Genomic DNA, 13,709 nt, shown 5'->3' on the forward strand with positions numbered 1-13,709 from the left:
CTTTAGAAAGAAATCTACAAAAAAAAACATCTTTTAAATAAACAGCACACATACAGGGAGATAACAGTTAGCTTTAGGTATAAGGGGCTGCAAAAATTGATCAGTACTCAGTGGTACTTAAACTGCCCCAGTCAAATGATATAATCATTTTCTTAGACAGGTCTAGGAGGGAAAATATTTTAGCATGGTTTTGCTCACAGCCAATCCTTGACGCCATTTTTATATACAGTAATACTTCTTCTACTACCATGGCAGATGGTCATGTGAGGAAGTCAATTCTCCAATTACAATTCCCCAAAGTATCTTATGATTCAGTTTCACACAAAGTCATTTAATATAACTTTGATAATTGTAATAGTTTACATGTTTAAATGTAATATGATCAAGCAGCCAACCACCAACACTTTTGAAAATTGTTATTCATTACTTATGAACATCACAAAGCACTGAGCATACCGTATTTGAAGGATGTTAAAATTATTCTCCCTATTCAATATTACTTTTTTGTATAGTTTTGCACAAAACACCTGCTGGGTAGAGAGGAATGTTTTTTTTTGTGTGTCCGTTTTGATCCCAGCTCCTAAAGTCACATGTTAAAGTATAAAGATTGCCACCTAACACTTACTGTATCCAGGGACATGTTTGTGCTGATTATAATATCCTTTATCTATCCGTGTATGAATGTGTGGCTGAATGCTTTACACATTTAGTGTAAAAGCACTTTTGGGCAGGAGAATAGAAAAACACTATGTAAGTAGAGTAGAATCATTTAATTTCTACATTTAAAAATGCATTTGTGTTTAGATCAGTACATTTAGATAGTGAAGTGATTCAACACAACTGAATGCTTCCATTTGAATAGCAATAGTATTTTAGTAATAATATATTTTATTGATATTGCTTTATGTTTCAGTGTTATGTTTTCTTTTTGTAAAAAAAATAAATAGGAAACCAAGTCTAAGGCACATTATGAACCAGCAATGCTACGATGTGATTAAGAAGCCTGAAAATCAATATTTTAAAATATTACCAAGTACTTTGCGGTTACTACCCACATCACTTTCCTTTTATCACTTTATCATTATCACCTATCCTTGTTTGCCCCCTCTATAGCTGAGGGCTTTGATGATAATGTTCCTTTAACCATTGTGGGCTTAGTTTGGCATTTTGAGACTTTAACATCAACAACATTTAACATCAACACTGTGTCATGTGGTGTTTAGCACTATTGACATGCAGTATTTTTTTTATGTTGTGACCCCCCGGCTGGCCTTTCTATTTTTTTTGTTTTTCATTTAACTAGATTGGTCCCATTGAGATTAAGAACATATTTTTCAAGGTGGACCTGGCCAAGACAGGTAGCAGAAAAAAAATAAATAAATACAGAGCATTGAAATACAACCATGTATGATTCAGATCTGGTCGTGGACATTGCATTTTCTCTCTACTGGTTACTCTAAAATGTCCACGGTATGACCTGTGTAGTGTGTAAACCACCTCCAGTGTATGTATTATTGAGTATATACACTCACCAGCTAGTTTATTATGTACAGTTGTTCAATTGCTAGTTATTGACAATATATAATCAGCCAATCACATATTAGTAACTTAATGCATTTAGGTATGTAGTGTAAAAGAGCATCAGAATGTGAAAAAAAGTTGATTTAAGCAAAGTTTGAACGTTTCATGGTTGTTGGTGCCAGATGGGCTGGTCTGAGTATTTCAGCAACTTCTAATCTCCTCGAATATCACAAAAAACCATCTCAAGAGTTTACAGAGAATGGTCTGGAAAATAGAAAATATCCATTGAGCCTCAGTTCTCTGGGTGAAAATGCCTTATATCAGAGGTCAGAGGAGAATGGCCAGACTGAAAGGCTCAAACCAGTCTGGCCAATCATATTTGTATGGCTGTTGAGGATTTTAACAAAATCATTTGTGACTTTACATCATCTTGACTGAAGCATTTTTCATAAAAGGGTTTTTTAGTCCCCCAGGACCAAACAGCCCCGAGTTAGGAGTAGTCGTTATCCACTTTGGATGGCCAAATTTTTTGGGCTAACTAAAAATCATAGTGAAAAAACAGTAGCAGAAAACATCCTGAGGGAGGGACCTGGCTCCCGCAATATATGTGTTATTTTTGCAAAATCTTTTCTGGTATAATAATGTTAATAATAGTTATAATTGTAACTATTATTCCATTATTTGTATTTGAATGTGACTGCTTGACTGTTGGGGAAAAGAGACAGTGGCAGATTGAAAGAGAGAAGACAATATTAATGTGATGCATCCTTCACATAATGTTGGTAAATTAGCAGGGCTGTGTAAATAGGAGATAGATGAGTTATGTTGCCCACACTCACTTGGTGATGCAGATAATACTGGCCCTACTGGATGAGTGGTTTGAAGACATATTGAGGAAAACACACCACAAATTGCGATAGTATTCTCCGGAGGATTTACATTAGTCTTCATTGGATAATCGAAGACTTTATCCGAGGTCGGCACCCTAATGAAGATTTATATGACTGATTCATCAAAACATCAACACTTTCAAATATGTGTGGACATCTCGTGACATCAACCATTTATACACTTCTCCTCACTTACATATCTCCAGTCTGTTTTTAGTGAATCTCGCTCTCCTGGATCTCCCTCACACATCTGCAATCTCTTTCCGTCTTTCACTCCCTCATGTTTAATCAGTCCACCAGGCGGTCGTCTCTGCAGGGGACTGTGAATTATTGATGCAAGGGCCACGAGGAAAATGAGCAGAAACAGCAGGAAGGAGGATTGAGAGGGAAATGAGTGAAGGGGGAAACTGAACATTTCCCTTAGTTCGCCCTGACTGATTTAGATGGACATATAAGGAGATGAGAGGAAAGATAGAAAAGAAAAAGAGGGAGGAAAGAGATAGAGATTGAAAAGGAGGCTGACTGAAGATTTCAGGTATAATTAGCTTGACAGGGGATCTAAACTCTTTTTAAACCAGAGCCTAGCCATGTTCAGTTAGGCTGTGAGGCCTGATAGAACTTCAGCAATGAAACATGAACTTCCAATATCATGAAACAGTCCAAGTCAGATATGTTACCTATAAATATTTTACTACAGCAACATTTTAAAAGAGAATGTCCAAAGTCTGGAATAGTTAGTAAAACGCAGATTACCTCCAGCATTTACATATAAATTAGATTATGTTCTGTAAAAGTTACATCAATGTCAGGTGCAAAAGATGGGATTTGGAAGATAGGGAGCACGATGGAAATTAAAGATATGGTGGTGGGGGAGAGTGATCAGCCTTTGCTTAATTAAGCAGCAGTTTCATTGGATTGATTCAAGGTTCAACCCATTATATTTCAACGCCTCTTTTCATACAGCACAGGTTTATCAGACTTTATAACAAGACAATAACAATACGAAGACCACAAATGCACTGCTCCAAATAGGAATAGTGAGAATTCAAAAATACTGTGCAATAATAATAATAATATAAATAAAAAATTAAAAAATAACATCATAAAACACTTAATATTTTGTGTTAGAGATTGTCCAAGTTATGCTTTAATTTTCCACTATTTTCGCAAATACTAAAACTACATAAACTAAACGCACTCATTGTGTTTGGTTTGGTTTCACAGGATCCATTAAGGGTTTCTCCATATACTCTGTTAGGGCTTTGTCTATTTTAATGATCTACCCTTATCTGCTGGAAGCCAGACACACTCTATGCAACTCTTAATAATTGAAGGATTTTTACCTGAGGAGCTCCTCAACTCAGATTAAATGTAGATTTTTAAGGACACATAACGAGACCTGGGGTTATTGGATGTGGAATAGAGAGACCATTAAATAGCTCATATAAAAGATGAGACAGCTATGGGGGGATTGGGCTATTGGGAGGATAGGATAACAGGGCAGAGAAAAAGCATTACAGTTAAAACTGAGGACAATAAACAGCATGAAAAAAAAAACATGTCACGGTTCTTTGATCAAATTCTACTCACTTATCAAAAACGACTTCATGACAGCCACAGCAGACCAGCATTCAATGTAGTTTGTTGCTTTCTGTTCTATATATAACAACAATTAAAAACCGTCAATAATAAGCAGTAAAAGTGTGGGATAAACAGACATATCAGTCATTGGCCTGCCAGTACTGTAGTATGAGCAAAACACAAACTACAGCTAAATGGCCCATACAAAAAAATAAGCAATGTGCAGGGAACAAAGCCAGCTGTTATTGTAGATACTAAGGTGGAGACTTACTGCGACTTTGGAAGGAATAGCTAAGATCAAGCTAAAAGGCAACCTCTGGTGTTTAAAAAAAATGAAGCCTACGCAGAAGTGCAAGAAGTCAATTCATTCAATAAAGTCTGTTTTTACTAGTTAAAAAAATTAAACTGGTTTGATAAGCTCATTCATTCATTCATTCACGGTAGGCACTGCACTGTGTTGCTGTTAGTCAGGGGGACTAAGAACTACCTCACCTTTAGTTCTCTGCCTGTCATTAGGTTGACTGAAAATATGGCGTGACAGCATTTTCAGCATGGTAACTGCCTTTAAAAGGATTCTAAAATAACCTAAAGTAACAGAGAGTTTACGTCATTTCGGCTTCGTCCATCATAATTCACAGTCTATGGATCAAGCCCATAGGGGATATCAGCATTGAAAAGTTGGACAAGATCAGAGAGCTGCAACATCATCAAATCTGTCATCCATCATGACTATAAAAAGTAAAAATGGAACCGCAGTACGATTTACCGTAGCAGTAGTAGTAACAGAGTCCCTTTTTTATCACTTGTTACTTAGTTTTCTGATAAGCCAACCCTCCCAAACACAGTGCCTGTAAAGCAAACATGCAACCTGTGTGATTATCATGACAGTGCAAACCGGAGCCTTTATGAGCTGCAGCCATCATGCAACCAACATACAGTTAGTGTGAAATGGGCTTGCATGTTAAGATTCAACAAATATGGCCTGCACTGATGGAAACGCTGCAGTCAGGTGACATAACAGAGGCAGAGACCCTTTAGTCTCTCGCTGCTCATGAGCTCTTCTCAATGTGGGTGCTTCTTATTAAATATGGTCACTTCGACTCTGCGCAAACATCTTTTTGAAATTGTGTGACAACAGATTGTGCGTCACACAGACCTGTGACTGCATGTCTTGTTTATGTGTGCCTGTGTTAGCTCTTGGCTCCCCATGGGGAGGTCAGTGGTGCAGACCAATGCAGACTGGGATCGATTGGGTTTGTAATGAATGGGTGGGGGGGTTGGACATGAAGATCCTCAACAGGCATCAAGCAGTGGTGGAAAAATGTTGCAGCTGTGATAATTCACTCTCGCTGGTTAAAGTGTTGTCGCCTGAATGGAAATGAACCGAGATGATGATAAAGGAGGGTGTGAAAGAAAGGAGGGATTCAAAGAAAAATGGATGGTTAATCAGTCGATCAAAAAGGTTTATCGAGCATTTCGGCATCGACTTACTTGTTACCTTCCTTTCAAGCGTATTATATGCTGTGCACAACACATTAAACTGCACATTTATAAGCTCCATGTGTGTTGTATAGATTTGTCAAACAGTAGTACAGTAGAAACCGTGTGTGTGTGTGAGACAAATTTAAAGTCCACATTTGTTCAGGTGCATGTAATGGATTGTCAAGCTAACTTGAATACTACAATTAGCTAAGTTGTTTGTGGATATACTTGTGCATGTTCCTTTTTGTGTAGAGGAACGTTTTAAACTTTCCCAACCTGGTATACTTTTATGAAGTATACAAGCCACCATCTTGGAACATAAATGTGATTTTATCAAAAATGTTCAAATGAAATGAGTGCAAGTGCAGAAAAAAATAGTTCCACTCAATATAGGGGTATATATATATCCACAGTGTGTGGTCATTGAAAATGTGTTATCCACAGAAAATGAGACTGTATAAAATTACAACCTCATCCATTGGGAGATATCAGAAGGAGATATACATATTTTGATACTCCCCAAAATGTTTTTCATTATCTCTATTTTTAACGTTTATTTATGCTCTCTTTTTTTTTTTTGAGGGGGACAAATCCTTTCTATATATTGAGGGGGACACATCCCCTGCGTCCCTGGTATCTTTCTCTGTGCACGTCAGCAAAGTGTGTCTTCGAGATGAAGGATGTGTCTGGCTGCTCTGCAGGATTTCCCAAGTTGTTACTTTGATTAATGCTCTGCAGTTAATCAGTCAAGTTAACTCCCCTGGGTGTGAAATGAAACCAGTCACCCAAAGGAGGAACACAGAGACACGGCACATGAGCATCTGTGTGGTTTCATGAACACACGTGCAGATATTTACACATGAACGCTAATTAACCATGTGGAAGAGTAGTTAACTGACTACCTAATTTTGTTATGTATTTGAATCAAACGGTTTCTAGTTGGGAAATATACAGATTATAACTTTCAATCTGTTCATACTTGGATGGTCTGCACAACAATTGCTTTTTATTGTATTTAAGTTTTACATTTATGTTAAAGACTTATATACATGCGTTACCATCCCATGTTATTGCTGATGATAATCATGATTTCTTTACTCACTCATTTGTTTTTCCAAATTCTTTACAAAAATACGCCTCTATTACTGTTATTGAAAGACTTTTAACAGACTGAAATTATCAAATAAGCTAACTATGTCTCGTGTCACTACGAGTTTCCAAATGTTGCATTTTGTTCAATGAGCCAGCCCTTGGCATCTTATACAGATTATAAAAATACATCAGTCTAAGAGCTGAATTAAAAATGTTACCTTCTTTACATTAAACCTGACGTTATAAGGCAGAATTAGGATTTCCTTTATTGCTACCCTATCCTCTCAAAGTCTCCTGTAACTGTTCCAACCTCCAAAGTCAGAAGTGCAAGTCTATAGCCTACTGCCCATTGAAAATGTTTCCTTTCTTTCCTTAAGCTCTGTTTTAATGTTTTTCTGTCTGTAAAGCATTGTGAATTTCCTTGTGTCTGAACAGCGCTATATAAATATTTCTCGTTAAATTTGAAGACATAGGGTGCTAGTATATGTTTTAAGAAAATATTCTATACTGGAAGTTTAACTTCAGAAAAAAATTAATACATTCCTTGATATAGATTCTACACACTTTCAACACAACAGCAATGGTACATACATAATACCCCTTAAAAATATATAATTAAAATCAATCTTTAACATCTGCAGCAGTAATCTGCAAAAAAAAGGCGCAACGTTCTATTTTATAGCAGTACTCACATAGTTATTCAGCAAAGAATAACTACATTTACTTTGTATACCTGAAGTATTTTTTACTTGTAATACTTTCATTAAAAAAACAAGAGGTTCTCTGAGGAAACTCGATATGGGTTAACTTTTCTGGATATTAATATTTCATTTTTGCACATCTGGCCCCCCAGCAAGTCTCAGTTAAAACCTTTGATTCTCTGGCTGATGAGAAATCTCAGAGGTCCTCATTAAGTGGACTCATGATGCAGAGTAAAGCAACTCCTCTGAGGAAACTTTCACATGTGAAGTAAGAATATGGCTTTTAAGATCACAGTGAATATTCTCGGTACTTTTCAAATAAAGCTCATTTTTTATCCCAATGGTTTTTGCAGGTATCACATTTCTCAAAGCCATGATGCAAGATACGTTATAAGAACTTTTTTTAATGACACTGTTTAATTCCGTTTTTTTTTTTTGTGTAAATTTGAAGGTAGGTTTCCAAATATTAACTGAAATAGTCCTTTATTAGCCATGCTGCATTGGCGTCATTAACCCAGGTTAATCATCAGTGGGACAATGCATTTTCTTTTCATCATTTTAACAAGATTAGCATTTCATTTAAATTATGTATGGCTATCCAGAACTGAGGAACTATATGTAGGAATAAGAGCCCGCCTAAGAGGGCAGATGGAAGGAAACCCATTTGAATGTAAACTGCAGTATTATATATTATATGGTATTAGATTAATCTATGGGCAGCTTGCAATGCAATTCTGTATATACGTTACATGTAATATCCTTTCGTTATGGGAGCTGCAATTTGAAGTAATGACTCCAGGATATACGGTCACCCTGAGGAGTTGTCTTCTCATCACATGGGCTATAATGGCTTTATCATTTCCACTTTATGTGAGAGAGATTAAATTGATTTGTGCAGTTGTGTGTGTCTTATCGGATTTAAATGTAATTATAATCACGTTTCCCTAATTATGTTGTGTGTATTACCTCATGCTGTGATGCAGTGATATTACAGTTCCAGGCCAGAATTAACCTTTTTACTCAGTTAATGTCAGAATAAATGAACACAATTGCATTGGGAACTTTTGAGCAAGTGCTGGACTCCATTGGCTCTCACTTTGGATACTCAGCAAAATAACGTCTTATTACATTAGTTATGCAGAACCAAACCCTCTTATCTCTTTTCCTTTGTTATTTATCTCCAAAATTAGTGAGGGAGTCACAATTCTGAGGGGAAGTTTTTTAGAGATTACTCATGTCAGATTAAACCTGGCCAGCTTTTTATCAAGAAAGTCACAATTAAAGGTCAAATTGGGGCTGAGTTATTACATTTCAGTCACATGTCCCTCATTCATGAAGCATGATTAAGTGTGTGGTTTATAATAAAAAAGATGTATATACTATAATGCCTAGTCTTGAATAGTAACACATCTTAATTATAACTTCTCGAACTGAAACAATGTAAAATGCCTTCGAGATTGATCACTCTTTAGATAGCAAACTGATGTTTACATGGGTCATTTTCCAATAGCACATGTAGAAAACCTCTGTAATTAGGCAAAGTAAGACATCTGCATTTTGACTGTTCAAAGATGGTGTTCACTGTGCAAAAAAAGTTCTTTCTACTTATCAGTCTCAAGTTGTAGCCTCTACATGGTTTTAGATTAGCCACAACAAGGCCATTTGTAAAGCCCCGTTTCCACACAGCGGTCTGGTATATGGATCAGTACAGTTTGGTTCGGTAAAGCCTGATCCCGTTTGCATTTCCACAGCCAACCGTGCCCTATTTGGTAGGCAGCGTGTAAGCCAGATGCTGATAGCTGAGTCAGCTACCCATGATAGCAGCTAATCGCTAACTGCTAACCCGCTAATAAATTCAACAAAGGAGAAACACCTGATTCAAACAAAACCAACGCTGAGAGACATCCAGCAGTTCCTCTTCTTCGTCACTGACATGTGAATCTTTGTTACAAAACTCTATCAAGCTTTGTTTCAGAGAAGGCTGTGTGTCACGAGGAGAAATGCAGACGAATAAACAAGAGATTGTGTTTAAACACGGCGGGGTTGTGTGTGCCGCTGTCACACGGGATGTGACGATTCTTTAAACCAATCAACAGACTGCAGTGTTTAGTTCCACCTCTTAGGATCGGATCGATATTTTTCGCACCCAAACAGAAGAGTCCCAAAAAGTAGGACGGTACGGGATGGTAATTTTGGGATCTTTCCCTGCTTTCGTTAATGGAAACGACACAAAACGCGTGCCGCACAAAGACGAAGCGAACTGAACTGCTAGGTGGAAACAAGGCTTAAGCCGATTCTAAGAGGAAAGACCAGAAGTAGAAGAAGACAAACTAGAAAGCCTAATGCACAGAAAAAGAAGACGTAAAACCAGTATTGGAGAAAGAGAACAGAAGAAAGTAGAAGCAAGTAACAAGACAGATGCAGAAAAGAATTTGATGCAGAAGTAGATAATGAAGAACACCAACAAAAAGCACAAACAACGGAAGCAGAGGAAGAAGCAGACGAGCAAAAACAAAGACATTTTGCTTTTGCTGCCTGGCCACTAATAACAAGAAGTAGGAGAAGAAGCGGATCTAAAATGAAAGCAGCACCCCAAGCATGCAGGCTAGCATGCATTCTGATTTGTTGTACCAACAGGATGCTTCAGTGAGCCAAATAATTATATGTTGCGTTACTGCTTAGGTAAAGATGTTTGCCATCTGTGTGTAAAAGCAAGTGTCATTTTAGATGGTGACATAGGTCGTACTCTCAAACATCGCAAATGAAACATAGTATAAAGTCTGGATTGAATCACACACATACTATATACAGCTCTAGATAAAGATGAGGTATCCTGAGGAAACGATGCAGGTGCTGGTGACCGTTACATATTTCTCTCTTTTTTGGTTGTTGACATTTCTCTCTGTGATCTTTGACCTTTTTCTTCCTTTTATGTCCTAAATGGCTTTTAGTATTCCTGTTTTCGTTCCTATCTCTTCCTGCCAATTTTACTTTACCTCTCTCTAATCTCTATACATACTGTTTCTTACTCCCTCTCCAATTCATCCCAACTTTTGTTTCCCTCTTCTTCTCCCTCCAGCTGTCAACAGTCAGCTTATCCTCTTTTTCTCTCTCATCTTCCTCCAATAAGGACTTGGCTCTACAAGCATCTTTTTATCTCATTATCTCTTAAGTAATTACAACCAGCCTAGAGTATAGGATTACAGTACAGTAACATCCACTCCAAAACCTAATGACATTTTGTCCTTTTAATGACCAAGCTTTGTCCCGCATCTTCATTTGTCTCTGCTTGTCTGCACATATTTTTGTTAATATCCTAGCTGGTTTCCTCTTTGGTTGTATAAACAATAATAAGACTTGAGCTGTGGACAAATATGCAGAAAGTCCATGGGAAGATACCAGAAAAAAACAAATGAATGAGGAATTTCTCTCTGTGGTACAAGAAAAGGTGAATACAGGTCCAAGATACAAAAACATTGTCACTTTAAAATTCTGAAAAAGCAGCTTGATCAGCATGAAATAAATAATGATCTGGCACTCAGCTCACATACGTAATTTACCTGAAGGGATCAACATTAGTGTTTTGAAGCATAACCTCAAGATTTAAATATGCCTCAGATACTAACTGACAACTACAGCATATCATTGTGCTTTACTGGAGAGGATTTGATAATCTAAGAAAAAGTAAGTGCAAGTGTTTCTGTAGGAGATACACATGAACAACAATAATACATGATAATTATTTTTGCTGGCTGGGACTCAATTTAAAAATATGTCATGCAAACAAAGAAACACACTAAAATTATAATTACCAGCCACCTAATTACCCACCTATACTGTAGTAACTTAATAACCCTGGTAGGCTAATTAGATTTGAATGTTAAGGAAATGTGTGTCTACCATAATACATGTTTACAAAATAGAGAATAAAGCAAACGCTGAACTAATGAAAGAATGATGACTAAACTCAGGACCATGAAGGACAACCTTTTTAACAGTTAATTAACACATAATATTGTGCAAAGAAAGGTTGTCTGTGAAAAAAACAAACACCACTTGTCTAAATGCCTCAGTATTATTACGTATGACTTGGTAACTTGTGGGGTTGAAAACAAATTAATGTGGGTAGTTTTTACGTTAATAACTGTAAAACTATATTTCTAGTAAACAATAAAAATACTTTGATGTAAAAAAAAAAAAAAAAAAAAAAGGCCTTTAACAAAAAGCGTCTCAAATTTGATTATAAAAACCATGCATTTTTGGACTTTACTTCAGAGAACGTAAACAATTACTATTTTTTTTATCATTATCTTTAATTCATTTCAATAAACCAGAGTCATTACTTCGGCAAAATGTGTTCTTTGTATGTTACATCAGCATATCTGAATAAAATGTAAACTACAAGCAGAGAATTTGACGTGTTAAAGAGCTAAGAAAAAGCCCCTTTACTTTGTTGCTTAATAAAGTTGCTTACTCTCCTGTATTGAAGCTGTGTATATAAAATGTATACCCTTTCAAACTTAACCGGTTATTTTGTTCTCATTTTCTATCAGACAGCACCCACATTCCTACTCTCACACACTGTTCAGAGTTCACTTTGGGAAAGCACATCATCATCCGTCACTTTGAAAAGAACTTTGGATGCTAGTGCTGCTTAATGTACTGCCTTTGTTGTGGATTGATGGCAGACTCCTTCTCTGCCTGCCTGAATAACACTCAATATTTTTTTATTTATTTATTTGGTTAACCTTTATTTATTTAAGAGTCTTGATGAGTCTAAATGCTTGTTAAGCATCACTTCTGAACAGCCACTTAGATCCGAGATGCCAAAGTGAAGGCACAAACTGCTGCTCTTTTCGTATAGCATTTCTCTAGATCTCTTGTCTGGAAAGCCGATTGAACATAATTAGATATAAAAGCTCAGTATCCTGTACTAGTAAGGTCTTTGACTACACTAGTTTACTAGAAGAACACTGAAACATGTAATAGTAAACTAGTAGAGAGAAAAAATACTGACATGTTAACTATTAATGTCTACTGGTCAACTAGTAAGATAAACATGCTTACTCATTAACTAGTGAGCCCCTACTCTTCGAAAAAAGTACACTCCCAGGATGCAGGCCTGCTTGTGGTACCTACACAGTCTCTAAATATACTATGGAGGTAGAGCCTTCAGTTATCAGGCTCCTCTCCTCTGAATTCATCAACCAGCATTTAATCTATGCTAACATACTAGTAAAATGTCCACAAATAAATAATTGCATGCAACTAAACATTTATTTGAATCATTTAAAGAGAATGTCTAAACTTCCACTGGACCGCAGTTAATATACTGGTAACACTTTAACAAGTTAAAAATCGGATCAATTAAGGTCAAACGTTGACAGAAATTCAGTTGATCTCGGTCTAGAACAATGGGCAAACCAGCAATTGATCATTGGAGGGGACATTAGTTTACACCGCTATAAATTTGCAGGACCATAAAACAGGCGGCACCATTCATGAGCTGCCTCTCCAAGCTATACACGTAAGTTGTTGGTTTCCACTGAAAGGGGACTGCAAGTCTATCAGTCTGCCACATCTTTTATATTGGTCAATAGACATAATTTCGCTACACTGAATATGAATACAGATGAAGGGTTTTACAGTTAAGATGATGTTTGATGGCAGGCAATCATTCACCATGGTCATACAATGTGTTGGGGATTTTGTGAATGTGTTCATAGGCGGACCATGGTCATACATGTGAAAGTTGAAGATGGAGTATAGTAATGAATTATAAAGATCTTCTATCATTTGGCAAAAGGTAAAAATCAAAAGTTTGATTTCCAGTTGTGGCCCCGCCCCTTGACATACAGTCATGCTTTGCACAACTATGTATAGTGAGTACGGAAAGTATTCAGACCCCTTTAAATGTTTCACTCTTTGTTTCATTGCAGCCATTTGCTAAAATCAAAAAAGTTCATTTTATTTCTCATTAATGTACACTCAGCACCCCACCTTGACTGAAAAAAATTGACATTTTTGCAAGTTTATTAAAAAAGAAAAACTGGAAAATCACATGGTCATAAGCATTCAGACCCTTCGCTGTGACACTTAATTCACATGCTGTCCATTTCTTCTAATCCTCCTTGAGATGGTTCTGCTCCATCATTGTAGTCCAGCTGTGTTTAATTAAACTGATTGGACTTGATTAGGACAGGCACACACCTGTCTATATAAGACCTTACAGCTCAGTGCATGTCAGTGCCAATGAGAATCATGAGGTTGAAGGAACTGCCCAAAGAGCTCAGAGACAGAATTGTGGAAAGGCACAGATCTGGCCAAGGTTACAAAAAAATGTCTGCAGCACTCAAGGTTCGTAGGAGCACAGTGACCTCAATAATCCTTCAATGGAAGAAGTTTGGGACGACCAGAACTCTTCCTAGACCTGGCAATTCAG

The sequence above is a fragment of the Symphodus melops genome (assembly GCF_947650265.1).
Source record: "Symphodus melops genome assembly, chromosome: 2".
In the NCBI taxonomy this organism is placed as follows: domain Eukaryota; kingdom Metazoa; phylum Chordata; class Actinopteri; order Labriformes; family Labridae; genus Symphodus; species Symphodus melops.